We start from the raw sequence: 19,888 nt of genomic DNA on the forward strand, positions 1-19,888 counted from the left end.
TGGGCTTGCCCCATGCAAACCCATGCAAATGAGGCGTGACCCCATGCAAATGATGGTTTAAGTGCCAGACAAGTACGTTTAACGAACTGCGCATGCGTCGTGACGTGGATGAATTCCCGTGCGCATTCTCACAACCACGTCGGAACAACTGCCTAAGATACGCCGGATCACTGCGTACGCCATGAACGTAACCTACGCCCAGCCAGACACACGTCCAACGTAAAATACGTCGGCTTGGCCGGCTTGTGTTCCCTGATGCAGATCTTTACATGTCTGCTGCTGGGTTACACCTCCTTTATGGGGCTTAACTTTACGTCGGACGTACAACTTACGCGCACCTCTCGTAGCCTGCGTCGAGCACACGCAGGTTCCTGAATCGCCGTATTTCCCTCATTTGCATGTTTGAATGACTAATCAATGGGAGCGGCGCCATGCTCCCAGCCTAAATGTGCGCCCACTCTACGCCGGCGTAAGCAAGATACGTCGGCGGGGTGTAGCCTCGTTTTAGGCGCATCTCTGTTTGAGGGTCTTGCACACAGATACGACGGCGCGCATTTGCACTTACGTCGGCGTAACTTGATATACGTCGGCGTAAGTGCTTTGTGAATACCCTGTAAACAGGCATTTCAGCAAAAAAAAAAATTTTTTATTTACAACTCCTTTAAAGGGAAAAAGACTTTGGGCCAGATTCACAGACAGCGGCGTATCTTTGAGCGGGCGTAGCGCATCTCATATGCGCTACGCCGACTTACCATAGAGAGGCAAGACCAGTATTCACAAAGCACTTGCTCCCTAAGTTACGGCGGCGTAGCGTAAATGGGCCGGCGTAAGCCCGCCTGATTCAAATTAGGAAGGTAGTGGGCGTGTTGTATTAAAAGTAACCGTGACCCCATGAAAAATGAATGGCCGAACGAACGGCGCATGCGCGCGCATGCTCAGAATCACGTCGCATATACTCCTTAAGATACGACGGCTCAATGCCTACGACGTGAACGTAACCTACGCCCAGCCCCATTCACGTACGACTTACGTAAACAACGTAAAATACAACGGCTGTTCCAACGTCCATACCCTAACATGACTTACCCCTGCTTTATGAGGGATAACTTTACGCCGGACGTACGCCTTACGTAAAAGGCGTAGCTTACTGCGACGGGCGCAAGTACGTTCGTGAATCGGCGTATCTAGGTCATTTACATATTCGACGCGTAAATCAACAGAAGCGCCCCTGGCGGCCAGTGTAAATATGCACCCAAGATACGACGGCGTAGGAGACTTACGGCGGTCGTATCCAGCCAAAATTCAGGCGTATCTTGTTTGCTGAATACGGCGCATAGATACGACGGCGCATCCGTGGACTTACGCGGCGTATCAACAGATACGTTGGCGTAAGTTCTCTCTGAATCTGGCCCTATAACTTTAAGTCCTGCCCTTTAAGTCCTGTGAGCAAGGTGAAACGCGTCAGTCAGATGTGGCCTGAGAGGAGACGGGCTGAAGCCATTTTTCGTTCACAGATGTAGCTGTCTTTGGTGTGCGGCATCCCACCTTCTGTTACTAGAATCACAAGTTATTGTTTTAATGAAAAATGAAGATTTAAAATGCATTAGCATGTTAAAGCTTAGATAAGATTTCAGTGTTTGGGTTTAGATCGACTCTTACGTCTGGAGGGATTAAATCTAACAGAGACGTACGCTGACACCAATAATCGCAATTACGCTCCTCGCAGCTCTGCGCTGGGTATAAAGACTTCCTGTAGATTCCCTTTAATATTTATTAGGCCATTAGAACTTCGCTGGCCCGTCTCCTCTGCAGAATTGATTTGTGTAATTCATAACGTGACGCTATGATGTATTCGCTGTAATGAGATAATATCACATAAAGACCTTTTAAGTGAGTTTCCAGAGCGCGGATCACAGAGCTCCCGGCCCGTTGCAGGATGTCTTAACCTCAGAAGCTGGAAGGGAAGGCAGCAAAATGGTAAAGATTTGGCACCCGGACCAAAAACAGGCTTTGTTCCGCTTGCCAGAAAGATGAGACAAAGTCCATATGAGCGCCTGGAGAGGAGGAAGATATGATGAAGTATCAAACCCCAAGCACACTGTTCATTCACACTTGTGCTGCAAAGAACTGTTTTCTATGGCCGGGAACACACAGGGAACAGTTCTCAGCTCTGATTACTTTGTTCTTCTGCAGACCTCATACTGGGCCTGATTTACTAAGCTCAAGTGAGGCGAGGTGAACCCACGTAGGCTTAAAAAACCCAATTATGTAAATGAAAGCTCTGTGTCAGGGATGTCTGTGTATCAGCGAGGGTGGTCGTCCCAATCACAGTCGGTCTTCTGGATTGCGGCGTAAAGTAGTTGACTGTTTTTTGGTCTTTGCGGAGCTTGACTGCTGAGAAGCTTAGGCTTAAAGGGGTTGTAAAGGTAAAGTCTGACACCCCGCAACACCGATCTCGGTAAAGAGTCTCTCACGGAGACTCTTTACCACGTGATCAGCCGTGTCCAACCACGGCTGATCACGATGTAAACAGGAAGAGCCGTTGATGCGGGGGTTCGTGCTGATTGTTTATCAGCGCAGCCCCCCCTCGGATCGCCACACTGGACCACCAGGGAAGCCCACCCTGGACCACCAGGGAAGGGCAAACTAAAAAAAAAATCTTGAAAAAAAAAAAAAGTCTAAAAAAAACGAAAAAAATAAAAAAAAAAAAAAAAAGCATTACAAAAAAAAAGATGCCAATCAGTGCCCACTGACTGGAAACATAGGTAAATCAGTGCCGCCCCACAGTGTCCATCAGTGCCACCCCACAGTGTCCATCAGTGCCACCCCACAGTGTCCATCAGTGCCACCCCACAGTGTCCATCCATGCCCAGTGCCCACCTATCAGTGCCCATCTGTGCCACCCATAAGTATCCATCAGTGCCACCCATAAGTGCCACCCATGAGTGCCCATCTGTGCCGTCTATGAGTGCCCAGTGCCGCCCATGAGTGCCCATCAGTGCCGCCCATGAGTGCCCATCAGTGCCGCCCATGAGTGCCCATCAGTGCCGCCTATGTGTGCCCATCAGTGCCGCCTATGTGTGCCCATCAGTGCCGCATACCAGCGCCGCCAATCAGTGCCACGTTACCTGTGCCCGTCAGTACTACCTCATCGATGTCCATCAGTGCCATCTCATCAGTGCCGCCATATCAGTGCCCGTAATTGAAAGAGAAAACTTACTTATTTACAAACAAATTAACAGAAAAAAATAAAAACGTAATTTTTTTCAAAATTTTCAGTCTTTTTTTAAAAAAAAATCGCAGAGGTGATCAAATACCACCAAAAGAAAGCTCTATTTATGGGGAAAAAAGGACGCCAATTTTGTTTGGGTACAGTGTAGCATGACCGCGCAATTGCCATTCAAAGTGCGACAGTGCTGAAAGCTGAAAATTGATTGGGGGGGGGGGGAGGTGCGTAAGTGCCCTGTATGGAAGTGGTTAAATTGGGTCTCTGCTTTGGATGGGATGTACTGTGGGCTCATTTTGTTGTTGCTGGGGTGTTATATCACCCCGGAGCGACAGGTGGCGCCAGTGGAGTTTAGGCTAGAGTGCCTCTTGCCAGCAGCCAATAGGGAGGGAGTTTCCCTTGTGGGGCATGCTGGGGGAGGGTACTTCTGGAGCAGACGCCATTAGGCGAGGTCTTGTTCCGGGTGTGGCACCCACCTTCAGGGTGACCACACATCACGGCTCCCCGGCGATATGGCCTACCAGGCTAGTATGCGCGTGCCACACGGTGTTCCTGGTTCCGGGACCATGTTGGCCCGGAACATTTAAAGCTGTGGCGGGGGCCCCAGTGATCGACTGGGTCCCCAAAATCCTGAGGAAAATATCCCAAGCGAGATAGCTGTTCCGTGGGGAGTCCGTCTGAGGAGCGCCAATGAGAGGCTGGCGGTCCAACAGGGCCTAGACAATCCATCGGGGATCAAGGTAACCGGACACTGAAAGGGGTGGATGTCAGCCACCTGTCAGTCGGTCACCTGGAAATTACCTGAGGAGAATTCAAGAGCAAAGTCTACTGAGGAGAATAGTCTCCATAATCTAAGTTCGGTGGCCAGGTCTGTGGCAGAGACCTGTTCCTCTCAAAGTTCCGAGTGATACTCTGGCTGCCAGGTCGGTGTGAGAGGCCTGTCCAGGTACACTATACCCACTCCGGCTAGAGTTGCGACGAAAGCAAAGTGTTGTCGGAAACCAGATTGTTTCCGCATCGTTTACACCTGGATCTGCTGTTCCTTATCTTCCTACTTCTTCACTCTATACCTCAAGTTTTATTGTTTGCTGTGTTGGGCAAGAATAAAAGCACAAGAAAAGACACCTGCTGTTTGGACATTCCATCATTTGCTAAAGTTCTCATCATCTACCCTAGACGCTCACAGAGGTAACAGGCCATCCCAAATATAACCAGCGGCTCCTTCGAGGGTGAGCGCTACACTTTTAAATGTCCTTATTTCTTCTGAGAAATCCTCACTTCCTGTTCTTCTGTCTGTAACTCCACACAGTAATGGGAGGCTTTCTCCCTGGTGTGGAGAAAGCCTCTTGAGGGGGAGGGGGTGAGCAGGAGGGTCAGGACGCCCACTAACACACAGCTCCTTTCTCTATCTGCAAAGTAGAAAGCGTCCTGACCCTCCTGCTGGCCCCCTCAAGAGGCTTTCTCCACACCAGGGAGAAAGCCTCTCATTAATGTGTGTAGTTACAGACAGAAGAACAGGAAGTGAGGATTTCTCAGAAAAAATAAGGACATTTAAAAGCAAAATGGAAGGATGAGGTAAGTGAAGGAGGACTGCACTAAGGTAAAGGAAGCCATTTAGGGGGAAAAAAAATTCCTTTACAACCCCTTTAACTTAACTCAAGGAGGGAGACACTGAGAGGAGATAAGAGAATGATGCTGCACACCTTCATAATAACAAAGAAAAAAGAAGATTTCCCCCCACTGGGGTTTTCAAGGCAGCAGAAATTGACAAAGGTGACAATGAAAATAATAAAGATATAATTTATTGGTAGAAACCGCAAAGCTTGGACATTTTAACGGTTAAGATATGAGCTCTGGTACATGATTAAAATCTCAATATAAATGAATACAAACACTATGTATCATAGAACATTGCTGGGTATTCCGTAAATAGTTACGGAATTCAAAAAACATTTTACTATTTATTAAATGCAATTTCCTCATAGTTAAACATATCTTCTGAAGAAGACCCGGATGGGTCGAAACGCGTCAAGAATCTTGTATTCATCTACATTGTAATACCCAGCAATGTTCTATGATACATAGTGTTTGTATTCTTTTATATTGAGATTTTAATCATGTACCAGAGCTCATATCTTAACCGTTAAAATGTCCAACCTTTGCGGTTTCTACCAATAAATTATATTTTTATTATTTTCATTGTCAATTTCTGCTGCTTTGAAAACCCCAGTGGGGGAAATCTTCCTTTTTTTTCAGGCTTAACTTAACTTCCACTTATCTAAACCATAACAAACCTTGCCCCCCAGAAATTACACATAAACCATTTAAAGTTGTTAGTAGGGCAAGGCCACAGCTTTATTGAAACATTTTGGTATAAAAACCTTCAAAATCTAATAACCATGCCAGTCACGGTTACACCGTGAGCATCTCTAAACAAACTGTCTAGTCTAAGAGGCCTGTCTCCACCATCAGTGCGAGACAGGCATTAAACTGACCCCGTTATTCAACTTGAGTGCTTAGCCCATAAAGTAATGCCAATTGCTGGCAAGGTAAAACTGCCAACGGGCGGGTGGGCAACTCTTCTGACGTCAAATTCTTCGGAAGTAGTGGGACATGTCTCTGCATAGCTTTTTCTTGAGTTCTGGCTCCACCCCGTCACCTCATGCCATTGTAGCCAATCCCATTGGAGCCACTCCGACTCCCTGATTAGGTTGATGCCCCGCTTGGTTGCCAAGCATCCAGCAGTCAAGGCTTCCTTTCCTTAGTGCAGGGCGGGTCAACGGGCCTTCATTCCTTTGGTGGGTTTCACTGCTGGATCCTCTTGTACTGATCCACAATTCCCTATTTTGCCCTTCAACTAGCAGGGGCACATCTTTGCACACCAGTTAGTTGAGTGAGTAGCCATTAATCGGTGTGAAAATTAGGGATGAACATTGGTTTAGTCCGAACTTGGGCTTGGACCCAACCCAGAAGGAAGCTGTCACTTCTGCCCACGGTCCCTTCTGCTCACTGCTGGGTTTGATATGAACTTGGGATTGGACCAAACCTGGAAGGCTTCCTTGGCTGAATCCTGCCATGCTGCTTTGGATCAGACTAATCGTCTTGTGAGTATCTGCCCTGTCCTAATTAGGCCTATATGATTTAGTGCATGCACGAGAATAACCACACTGAAACCGTGCTCAAATATGTGTAGCGCCCCCTTACTTTCAGTATGGGCACTACGCTAAAGTTAGTGGGGAATGGAAGAGTTACTTTGCTCCCATTCACAATTTATTCAAATTGGGACATCTGTCATTCCAGAAATGACCACTGGGTCAGTCTGTGCTCCAGGGATGCGGTACCATCCCTGGCCAGCAGTTGGCACCAGAGGGGTTCTGGCAGAGCAAGTTTTCCCCAGCAGCCAATTAGAGAAGATTCTTCCTCGCAAGGCATGCTGGGGAAGGGTATAACTGTGACAGGTGTCATGTGTTCTAAAATCTTCGCGGGGTCCCGGTTCCAGGTGCGGCATCCACCTTCAGGGTGTGCGCATCCATGGACCCCGCCGGCGCGGCCCACCTGGCCAGAATTGCAGTCTACACAAACCCTCATCCGGAGGTAAAATGGGACCCCAGTGACTTACTGGGTTCCCAGTTCTATTGAGAGGATCCCAGGCTGGGTGCCGTTCGATTGGGGGGTCGGCTTGAGGAGAACCCGGAGGCAGGTTGTCCAACAGGGCTTGAACGAACCAAGCGGGGATCTGGTGACCGGAATGCTGACAGGTATGCTTTGCTGTCATCTGCTGACCTATGCAGAAATCTACTGGGAGGATTCGCTCCATTCGACCATTTAGCTCACTTAAAGTAATTGGTCTGTGGCAGAGGCCCTAGAGCCGGGTCTGTGAGAGAGATCTGTTCCTCCCAGAAAATCCTAAGTGACACTTCGGCTACCAGGCTTGTGAGAGGGGTCTGGCCGGGGGCACTTTACCCACTCCAGCTAAGAGTGGCGACGAGTAATAATTTGGTACTCTTTTGAGTAAGGACTGCTCAATTAATATCCAGGCCTGATACCGCAAGGTTCTCCCTTTCTCTTCATCAGCCTTTCGTTTCCTAGTTGATGTTGGCCGTGTTGGCCTGGAGAATAAAGCATTGGAAAAACCTTTATTCACTGTCTGGACATTCGCTCACTTTTTTGGCTCACTGCTATCACCCCTAGACACACTGCAGGGTAACTTAATACGCCAATCCCAAAACAATCAGCGGCTCCTGCGGGGGTAATGCTACATATGTGTTACTCTCTCTTTATTGCTACTGGGTGCATGGGGTTATATAGGTGGGCGGGGAGTGTCATGGGCAAGTGCATCATAAGCAAAGCGCTATCTAGATACTCGTAGCTTCTGATTGAACTTCCTGCAGGATCTGGACGTCATCATGTTGGGTGTAGTCCTGGATGGAGGCGCCATCTTTAGTTTCTTCACTCGATGGGAGGGGTGCGGCTGGAGAGGCTGTGACACTGAAATCACCTGTTACTGTGAAATAAAAGAGGTGGCTGGTATGTAGGCTAAGCCAGGGATGCAAAGAGTTAATGATAAGAGTATGCTGCCATACTGAAACATGATATCTCACACAGGCAGTGAGAGAAGCTTCTAGCGGACAGTTTTTAGTAAAGAATAAGAAAGCACTTTATATACAAAAATATAGACTTTGTGGTATAAGAAGAATGCATAGAAAATGGGCATTTTACCTGATCCATCACAACTGTATCGAAATTCCAGCATCAGTATTCCCTTTATGCCCTCAGACGTCGATTTAATCACCAGGGTCAAAGCTGAGCACACCTGTGAGTTTTCAGCCATTAGTGTGCGTTATAATTGATGAACCCCAGTTTGGTCCAAACTTGGGCTTGGACCAAACCCATAAGGAAGCTGTCACTTCCGCCCACAAACTGGGTTTGATCTGAACAATTGACCCCCCAGAAACATAAGCTCCCCCAGCAATAATAGATCCTCCACCAGCAAACAATAACAGACCTCCCTAGCAATAATAGACCCCCTTGTAAAAGTAGATCTCATCTAGGAACAATAGATCCCACAGCAGCAACATTAGATCCCTTAGCAACAATAGACCCATCCCTTATCAGTAGATCTCTCCCAGCAACAATTTTATCATTTTTTTTTCTTTTTCTTTTTAGTGTATTTTGTGCATGTACTTGAGAGAGGAGCCGGACTGCAGGAGTTGGGAGTAGGCAGGCCTCCCTCAGAGGCAATCTGCCACCTTTCTCCATGCCCCGGGTGGCAATGGTGGGTGTGTGAGGGGGTCCTCCCACACAGCCCGCCCTACCTGCTCTGCTTTGAAGCCCAACGGGGCAGAGGGACTCCCTATAAGGGAGTGAGAGGATCTAGCCCGCTCAACCAGCCCCGTTAGTCCTTCGCCTCTCTTTTTAGAGACCGCGTGGTCAAAGTGCATGCATGTTAACCCAATTTCGAGTGCGTGTAAGAGTGGTGGTTTTTGTGGGAGGGGGGTGGGCATACTAAGCACAGGCTTACCTCGCATAGCACACCCACCGGGAGCCGGGCTGAGACCACCAAACTCAATTCACATGCAGCCGACACCGGGATCCGAACCCCGAGCTGCAGAGGTGAATGGCTTGTCAGCGCAGTGCCAATCGCGTTGAGCCACCGCAGCTTCCTCCAAGCAACAATTGAACCCCCCCCCCAGAAACATAAGCTTACCCCAGCAACAATAGATCCCCCACCAGCAACAATAATAGACCTCCCCAGCAACAATAGACTGCCATGTAAAAATTGATCTCCTCCAGGAACAATAGATCCCCCAGCAGCCACCATCAATGGACCATCCAGCACCCCTTGCCATTACACACATTCAGTGCTGGAGGTGCGAGAACTGTGTGTTCCTGCTGAACAATAGCCGTGCGTCTACACGATCTCTGTAAGGGGCACACTTGGGATCCTATGAATGTAAACAGTAAGCAAACAAGTTTACTAAAATGCCTTCTGCATGTGATCGTCCTTTTAAGAACTGGAACATTAACTAATCTAAAAAAAAGTATTTTTAAATAGAATCTTTCCCAAGCAGAGACAGTTAAGTCCATTTTCTTCCATATTTTTTATTTCTTTTCATTTGTTTGGCGCCAGAGTAATAAGAATCAGTTGATTCTGTGGCATCGGAAGAAGACAGGCAGAGAGCGGAGGCGTTTCCTTGTGTCCCGTGGAAGCGGAGCTGGCAGCAACGCAGGCCCAAAGAACATTTAATTCAACAGTAAATTACTCCCAGTCCCTCTCATGGCTCCCGTCCAATGAGGATGCAGCTCTGAATAACTTGAAAGCAAATGAATTTGCTGTGGAAACATTATGGGAGCTCGGGAGCCAATGTGTGCGTGACTGTTTAAGGCTGAACAAAAAAAAAATTCTAAATCCGATTCCAAAAATCTTTTGTGAATGAAGTTATCTCTGTCTTTTATGTCGGCCGCGAGACGTGCTATAGGTCAGCGTCTGCCATCGCAGGAATCCGACGCATTAGAACATTGGCCGGTCAGTGCTTTGTGTCAGATGTATGGCTTCGATGCAAAGGACGGGACGTAACCACGATGAAAGATCTGAGACAGACATTATTCATCTCTCTCGTGTTCTGCAGCGAGTTCCCTATTCTTTTATGCGTTTTTAGCTGCACATGTGAAAAAAAAGATCTTATCAAAGTTTGTTAACCACTCAAATACTGCTATGCACAAAGAGGAAAACACTTGGGACTGAAAACCTCCCTTTGGAATAACTAGTCGTATAGCATCTAAAAATGTAACATTCTTTTATTAAAATGGTTAAAATGTGTCTTAAAATCGATGCCCGCATTCTCCACCAAAAATAAATGTGTCTCAAAATTGATGCCCGCATTCTCCACCAAAAAATAATGTGTCTCAAAATTGATGCCTGCATTCTCCTCCAAAAAAAAAATATGTCTCAAAATCGATGCCCGCATTCTCCACCAAAAACAAAATGTGTCTTAAAATTGATGCCTGCATTCTCCACCAAAAATAAATATGTCTCAAAATCGATGCCCGCATTCTCCACCAAAAAATAAAATGTGTCTTAAAATTGATGCCCGCATACTCCACCAAAAAAAAATGTGTCTTAAAATTGATGCCTGCATTCTCCACCATAAAAAAAATGTGTCTCAAAATTGATGCCCGCATTCTCCACCAAAAAAAGTGTCTCAAAATCGATGCCCGCATTCTCTACCAAAAAAAAGTGTCTCAAAATCGATGCCCGCATTCTCCACCAAAAAAAATATGTGTCTCAAAATCGATGCCCGCATTCTCCACCAAAAAATAAAATAAAAAATGTGTCTCAAAATTGATGCCCGCATTCTCCACCAACAAAAAATGTGTCTCAAAATTGATACCCTCTTTCTCCACCCAAAAAAAATGTGTCTCAAAATCGATGCCCTCATTTTCCACCCAAAAAAAAAGTGTTTCTAAATCGATGCCTGCATTCTCCACCCAAAAAAAATGTGTCTCAAAATCGATGCCCACATTCTCCACCCAAAAAAAAGTGTCTCAAAATCGATGTCCGCATTCTACACCAAAAAAAAATGTGTCTCAAAATCGATGCCCGCATTCTCTACCAAAAAAATAAAAAAATGTGTCTTAAAATCGATGCCCGCATTCTCCACCAAAAAAAAGTGTTTCAAAATCGATGCCTGCATTCTCCACCCAAAAAAAATGTGTCTCAAAATCGATGCCCGCATTCTCCACCAAAAATATAAAAAAATGTGTCTTAAAATTGATGCCTGCATTCTCCACCAACAAAAAAATGTGTCTCAAAATTGATGCCCGCATTCTCCACCAAAAAAAAAATGTGTCTCAAAATCGATGCCCGCATTCTCCACCAAAAAAAATGTGTCTCAAAATCGATGCCCGCATTCTCCACCAAAAAATAAAATAAAAAAGTGTCTCAAAATTGATGCCCACATTCTCCACCAAAAAAAATATGTGTCTCAAAAAACATAAGCCACTACATTAAAACATAATGTACCAGCATCATACTATTTTGCCCCACACATCCCCCTTGTCTCCAAAAGGTATACGCCCTCTAATAACTGATCATATATAACATAAATATCAAAAGTAGTAACAGTCAGAAGAAACTGAAACCAAGGATACAACCTCAAACCAGCGCATTTCGCCTTGTCGGCTTCTTCATGGAGGGCAGATGGCTAAGTTACATAGTTACATAGTAGGTGAGGTTGAAAAAAGACACAAGTCCATCAAGTCCAACCTATGTGTGTGATTATATGTCAGTATTGCATTACCAGCAATGGAGGCGGCAGCACCCAACAGCTCATGGAAACATCGGCTGTGGTGCCAACATCACTGGATTCCAGAACAGGTAAGTGTCCTAATATTAAAAGTCAGCAGCTACAGTATGTGTTAATTTTTGGAAAGGGGGGGGGGGCAGAACCCCGCTTTAAGGTGAAAAAAAACTTTTAGACTTTAGAACCACTTTAAAAAACAATCCAACAGTTAAGCCAGCCATAGATGGTTCAAACCTTGGCTGGTTCAGCAGGGACTGGCCGAGATTTGAACCATGTATGGGCAGATTGATTGTACCCAAGTCGTTGCGCTAACAATAATCACTGTGTTTAGGGACGGCTCCCTGGGACAACACAACAGCTCTGTGGCAAAGATTCCCTCATCAACAATGACCGTGTTCTTGGGGGAATCCAACATTTTCTTTCCTGCAACCTGTGGTTCATTCATTTTAGTGTAAATATGAGATCTGAGGTCTTTTTGACCCCAAATCTCTTTTTTAAGAGGTCCTGTCGTGCTTTTTTTTTGTAAAAAATAAAAGTTAAAATAAATAAGATTTTTTTTTTTTAAACGCACCCGTCCCGACGAGCTTGCGCGGAGAAGCGAACCCGTATGCAAGCATCGTCCACATATGAAAACGGTGTGAGGTATCGCCGCGATCGTTAGAGCGAGAGCAATAATTCTAGCCCTAGATCTTCTCTGTAACTCAAAACATGCAACCTGTAGAATTTTTTATGAAGATTTTTAAAAGAGTAAATGTTTGACGCCATTCCACGAGCGGGTGCAATTTTGAAGCGTGACATTTTGGGTATCAATTTACTCGGCGTAACATTATCTTTCACAATATAAAAAAAAAAAAAATTGGTATAACTTTACTGTTGTCTTATTTTTTAATTAAAAAAAGTGTATTTTCCCCAAAAAAGTGCGCTTGTAAGACCACTGCGCAAATACGGTGTGACATAAAGTATTGCCATTTTATTCTCTAGGGTGTTAGAAAAAAAATGAATAATGTTTGGGGGTTCTAAGTAATTTTCTAGCAAAAAAAATGTTTTTCACTTGTAAATACCAAATCTCAGAAAGAGACTTGGGGCCAGATTCACCAAAGAGATACAACGGCGTTTCTCCTGATACGCCGTCGTATCTCTGTTTCTATCTAAGCGACTGATTCATAGAATCAGTTACGCATAAATAGCCAGAAGATCCGACAGGTGTAATTGTTTTACACTGTCGGATCTTAGGATGCAATACCGCGGCCGCCGCTGGGGGGAGTTCGCGTCGTAAACCAGCGTCGGGTATGCAAATTATGAGTTACGGCGATTCCCAACGGATTTTCGCGTTCGCTACGTCGCCGCTAGTCTCGTTTCCCGTCGCAAAGTTAGTCGGTTTTTTTGGTGCCTTAACTTTACGCAGCAATCGTATTGCTGTATAAAGTATGGCCGTCGTTCCCACGTCGAAATTTAAAAAATAACGTCGTTTGCGCAAGCCGTCCGGGAATACGGAATTACGCTACGCGCTTCGCCGTTCGAAAAAATGACGTCACGGCGCGCAAAGCACGACGGGAATTACGAAACGGAGCATGCGCAGTAGGTCCGGCGCGGGAGCGCGCCTGACTTAAATGGCACACGCCCATTTGAATTGGCCCGCCTTGCGCCGGAGGCCGCCGGCGTAGGTTTTCATCGCAAGTGCTTGGTGAATCAGGCACTTGCGATGAAAACTTGCGGCGGTGTAACGTATCTACGATACGTTACGCCGCCGCACTTCTACGTGAATCTGGCCCTAGGTCCTTAAAGCGGGGGTTCACCCTAAAAACTATTTTCTAACATTACATTGACATGACCCTCGACAATCACAGTATGCCGTTTTTTTTTTTTTTTTTGCTGTACATACCTTTGTACAGCTATTTTCTTCCCTGGCTTCCGGGTAGGGCCTCCTGCGGGAGTGGGCGTTCCTATCCAGCAGGTGATTGACGTGACGTTGCCGAAAGAAGCCGAACGGCGGTGCGCAGGCGCCGTATAGCGCCGACTCGCCGTTCGGCTTCTTTCGGCAACTCGTGACGCTCCTTATGCGACGGGGGGAGCTAGTGTTTGTCATCACATCAATCACCTGCTGGATAGGAATGCCCACTCCCGCGGGAGGCCCTACCCGGAAGCCAGGGAAGAAAATAGCTGTACAAAGGTATGTAAAGCAAAAAAATAAACGGCATACTGTCATTGTCGAGGGTCATGTCAATGTAATGTTAGAAAATCGTTTTTAGACCCCATTCACATCTAGGCGTTTTTACGCCTGTAGCGCTACGCCTCTGCCGCCAGAGGGCTGGAAATACATGTCCCTCTATGGAGATGGTTCACATGTCCACGCCGAACGCCGGACGCCTGTCGCCTGCGGCGTGAAAAAAGGTCCCGGACCTTTTTTTCAGGCGTCTTCGAGCGTTCGGCTAGGAGATGGCAATCATCTCCATAGAGGGGGTCATCTTGGGACACATCTAGGCGGACAATACCCGCGTTTTGTCGCCGCAAATCGCGGTACAAAACGCCGCTATTTTTACCGCGATTTGCGGCGACAAAACGCCGCGATTTCGTCCGTCTAGATGTGAATGCAGCCTTAGGGTGAACCCCCGCTTTAAGTGGTTAAAAGAAAGAGTTGAGTTCTACTTTACAACATATGAAATTAGAAAAGGGAAAGTTCTGGCCGTAGGATCCCCCGCCATTCATGTGACATAAAGTTGCAGATAAAACCACGGCTCTTCCTCTTTCTCAATTTGTTTAATGACATTCCGTGGCTTTGCCGTGGTGTACAGAATATTATCCCGCCACATTTAATGTAACAAGCGGTTAGTAGCCGCAATGGGAGAGAGATTAGGCCAATAAAAGCATTCTTTTATGTTTCAGAGGAGAAATAAATCTTACAAAAGCAGAATCTCAAATTCCAAACTTTGCTAAGTTTGGGGAAAGTAGTCAAGCAAAACAAAACTTGTAACCATGAATATCTGAATATTTATGAAATCAAAAAATCTAAATAATCAGTTAAAATAAATGTACCGTATAAACACTCGAGTATAAGCCGAGTTTTTCAGCACATTTTTTTTTGCTGAAAATGCCCCCTCACCTTTTTGCGCCTGATCTCCCAGGGACCCGGTACCGTCATCGGTGCTCCCCCCCGGCCGTAGGTCCCCCAGGCAAAAAACTTGGCACAAATGTAGCCCCGCAAACTTGGTACACATATAGCACAAGTGTGCAAAGTTTGTTGTCCGGGGGACCTACAGCCGGGGAGCACCGATTTTTCAAAGCCGGGCACCCCTTCCATAGACTCCCATGTTAAACAGTCATTTCTCCAGTGACTTTGGGGACCCGTTACCGGCCAGTCGTAGGTCCCCTGGACCCGGAACTTGGCACACATGTAGCCCTATTTCTCATCTACAAGTGAGGAAAGTTTGTTGTTTGGGGGACCTACGGCTGGGGAGCACCGATTTTTCAAATTTGAGCACCCTTTCTTTAGACTCCCATGTTAAACGTCAGTCTAGTCATGGACACAGTGAGGCATGGGCACAGTGAGGCATGGGCACAGTGAGGCATGGGCACAGTGAGGCATGGACACAGTGAGGCATGGACACAGTAAAACGGGGGCACAGTGAGGCATGGGCACAGTGAGGCATGGGCACAGTGAGGCATGGACACAGTGAGGCATGGGCACAGTGAGGCATGGGCACAGTGAGGCATGGACACAGTGAGGCATGGGCACAGTGAGGCATGGGCACAGTGAGGCATGGGCACAGTGAGGTATGGGCACAGTGAGGCATGGGCACAGTGAGGCATGGACACAGTGGGGCATGGGCACAGTGAGGCATGGGCACAGTGAGGCATGGGCACAGTGAGGCAAAGTGAGTCAACAAGTTTTCCCATTTTTTTGTGGTAAAATTAGGTGCCTCGACTTATATTCGGATCGGCTTATACTCAAGTATATAAGGAAATCTCTAGCTAAGATTGGGAAAGCTGGAGAATGGGACGTGTGTGTATAGGTGGAACGAAGACTCACCTGAAGGTGTGGCGCTGAAGAAACCGGGAATCACTGTATGCCTGGACCTCTACATTACATTCGTTAGAATCAGGGACAGGATGTTATTAGACATGTGCACTGCCGAAAAATGTGTTCGTTTACATTTTAGCTTCAATCGTCTTTAGTTTTTTTTGTCATTTTTCGGGTCATTAGTTATGATCGCAATTCGTAAATTAGAAAATTCGTAAATTAGAAAATTCGTAAATTAGAAAATCCGAAAATAACAAAGAAAATCCAAACATTCGAAAGAACGAAAATCCAAAAATTCTAAATAATAACTAACTAACTAACTAATAATAACTAACTATTAAATTATAAGTACAGTGGAACCTTGGATTATGAGCATAATCCGTTCCAGGAGAATGCTCGTAATCCAAAGCACTCGCATATCAAAAAGAGTTTCCCCAAAGAAGTTAATGGAAACAAAAATAATTAGTTCCACATTGACTTTAATGGCATGCAATACTGCATGTGGCCAGAGGTGAGGGGGGCGCCGGAGACCCTCGGAAACACTCGGAAAGGGCCAAGACAGCTCGACTCAACTCGGAAAGGCTCGGGTATGGAGTATGTCCGAGGTTTTACGAGTATTTCCTGAATGGCTCCGATTGACTCCGCTCAGCTCTGGCGCCCCCCACCTCAGGCCAAACGCGGTATTGCACACCGCTGTGGCTTGAATCTTGCTCATTTTGCAAAACTACACTCGCAAACCGAGTCAAGATTTTTCTTAAAACAGTGCTCGTATTGCGAAACGCTTGTTAATCGCATTACTCGCAATCAGAGGTTTCACTGTATTGGAATTTCCTTTCAAATTTGGTTGTTAGTGAATGTAACAAATACAAATTAATCCGAAGTTACGAATTATCCAAAATAACGAATGCGCACCTAAACAAATGGAACAGAACGCATTTAATAATAAATAATAATAATAAAAAGTTTATTATTATTAATATTGTTATTTATTATTATTAATTTGTTACGTTCCATTCGTTTAGATACAGCATTCGATATTTTCGATAATTCGTAACTTAAATCGTATTTATTACGTTCACTAACAACCAAGTTTGAAAGGAAATTTCAATACCTATAATTTAATAATTAGAAAAGAAGAGGAAGGCCTGGTGTCGCCAGTGACACATCTTCATCCCTGAAATATGCAACAAAACAGAAAAGAGAACCGCCTTTTACCCTGCGCCCATATAACCAATATCATTCTATACATCCAATTCATATTCTTCTATTCTAGGTACATTTTTACACCCATCCACCCCTGAAGAGCGAGCTGAGTCTGGCGAAACGCCATATGATTGTTATTACATATATACCAATATTTCATTTATAAGTATTCTTTTTAAATTGGCATTTGTTGGTGATATCAATGCATGCATTACTTCTACTTGAATATACTTTTATACTGTATTTACTGTTGCTACGCTTATTGACCAAACGGTGGTCACCTCATTTAACTATTTAAGCCCCTGACCATTTTGCAGCTAAACGACCAGGCCACTTTTTGCGATTCGGCACTGCGTCATTTTAACTGACAATTGCGCGGTCGTGCGACGTGGCTCCCAAACAAAATTCACGTCCTTTTTTTCCCCACAATTAGAGCTTTCTTTTGGTGGTACTTGATCACCTCTGTGGTTTTTATTTTTTGCGCTATAAACAAAAAAAAAGCGACAATTTTGAAAAAAAAACAATATTTCTTACTTTTTGCTATAATAAATATCCCCAAAAAATATATAAAAAAAACATATTTTTTCCTCAGTTTAGGCCGATACGTATTCTTCTACATATTTTTGGCAAAAAAAATGCATTAAGCGTTTATTGATTGGTTTGCGCAAAAGTTATAGCGTCTACAAAATAGAGGATAGTTTTATGTAATTTTTATTATAAAAAATGTTTTACTAGTAATGGCGACGATCAGCGACTTTATCGTGACTGCGACATTATGGCGGACACATCGGACACTTTTGACACATTTTTGGGACCATTGTCATTTTCACAGCGATCAGTGCTATAAAAATGCACTGGTTACTGTGAAAAATGACACTGGCAGTGAAGGGGTTAACCAGCAGGTGGCGCTGTAGGGGTTAGGCGTCCCTGCATAGTGTTTCTTACTGTAGGGGGGATGGACTCTGTGTCACATGACACTGATCTCCGCTCCGAGTACACAGAGCCGAGATCAGTGTCATTGTTTACACAAGCATCTCCCCGCTCTATACCTCCGTGAGACGATCGCAGGGATCCCCGCGGCGATCAAGTCTGCGGGACCTGCGATCCGACTCCCGGGGGTGGCAGCAGAGACAGGCATTTAAAGGGGACGTACAGGTACGTTAAAATGCCTGTCTGTGCCATCCTGCCGCCGTATATATGCAGGAGGCGGACCTTAAGCGATTAAAGTCCCAGGGAGAATTTTCTGCTTTGTTGCAAAATTCAGTAATTAGTTATTATTATTAGTTAGTTATTCTTTAGAATTTTCAGATTTTTTTTCTTATTTTCGGATCTTTGAATTTTCGAATTTACAAATTTTCGAATTTACAAATTGCGATCATAATGAATGACCCAAAAAAATAAAAAATAAAACAAACACATTTTTTGGCAGTGCACATGTCTACCGCAGATCCCTCCATAAAGAGTACCTGTGACTAGTGTTGCTCACGAATATTCGTTACGAATATGGCATATTCGAATATTCGCGAATAACTCGAATTTCGTGGCCAATATTCGCTATTCCGAATATTCGTATTTTTTCAAATTTATTTTTAAAACAGATCACATCCTATCGACGTCTAAAAGCATTGCTGGTATGATTAGAGACCCTGGGCCGAGTAGCTAAGCTGAGGCGATCCTTTTATGTTGCCGAATATTCGCAATCGCGAATATTCGATTTCCGAATATTCGCGAATACTTTCTCCGCCCTTCTTTTGCATCAGAGCCAATCAGAGTTGTTAAAATCTCGCAATCAATTTCGCATTCGCATTAGCGAAATTTCGATAAAATATCACCAATATTCGATTTCCGAATATTCGCGAATACTTTCTCCGCCCTTCTTTTGCATCAGAGCCAATCAGAGTTGTCAAAATCTCGCAATCAATTTCGCATTAGCGAAATTTCGATAAAATATCACCAATATTCGATTTCCGAATATTCGCGAATACTTTCTCCGCCCTTCTTTTGCATCAGAGCCAATCAGAGTTGTCAAAATCTCGCAATCAATTTCGCATTAGCGAAATTTTGATAAAATTTTACCAATATTTGATTTCCGAATATTCGCGAATACTTTCTCCGACCTTCATTTGCATCAGAGCCAATCAGAGTTCTCCTACCACAGTTGTCAAAATTTCGCAATCAATTTCGCATTCGCATTAGCGAAATTTCGCAAATTTATTTTTTTTATAAAATATCACGAATATTCGATTTTAGCGAATATTTCACGAATATTCGGCTATATATTCGTGATATATCGCAAAATCGAATATGGCGTATTCCGCTCAACACTACCTGTGACTGCCTATTACTGTCACAAGGATGTTTGCAATAAAAGTGATAAAAAAATAAATAAAAACAAATGAAAGGGACAGTGTAAAAAAAAAATGTCATTATTTTTTATTTTTTATTTTAAAGTGCCCCATCCCCCCGCGCTCGCGCGCAGAAGTGAACTTAAACGTAAGTCGTGCCTGGAAATTTAAACAGTGTTCAGACCTCACATGTGAGGTGTTGCCACAATCGTTGGAGCGAGAGCAAAAATTCTAGCACAAGACTTCCTCTGTAACTCTGAACAGGGCCGGATTCACAAAGCACTTACGCCGACGTATCTCAAGACACGCCGCGTAAGTGTAAATATGCGCCGTCGTATCTATGCGCCGTGCCCACAATCTGAGATACGCTTGAAAATAGGCTTCCTACGACCAATGTAACTTGCCTACGCCGTCGTATCGTGGGCGCATATTTACGCTGGGCGCATTTGCCGCTCCCATAGATTTTCTATGCACATATGCAAATGAGGGAGATACGCCGATTCACAAACGTAGTTGCGCCCGGCGCATAATATACGCGGTTTGCGTAAGTCGTACGTCCGGCGTAAAGTTATTCCCCATATAGGAGGCGCAACTCATGCAAAGGTATGGACCAGGGAACACAAGCCGTCGTATCTTTTGTCGTTTACGTTGTACGTGAATATGACTGGGCGTAGGTTACGTTCACATCGTAGGCAGTGATTCGACGTATCTTAGGCAGTTGTTCCGACGTGATTCTGAGCATGTGCACTGGGATGCGGCCACGGGACGGCGCATGTGCCGTTCATTTTAAGTA

The sequence above is a fragment of the Rana temporaria genome, chromosome 2, assembly GCF_905171775.1.
Source record: "Rana temporaria chromosome 2, aRanTem1.1, whole genome shotgun sequence".
NCBI classification, from domain to species: domain Eukaryota; kingdom Metazoa; phylum Chordata; class Amphibia; order Anura; family Ranidae; genus Rana; species Rana temporaria.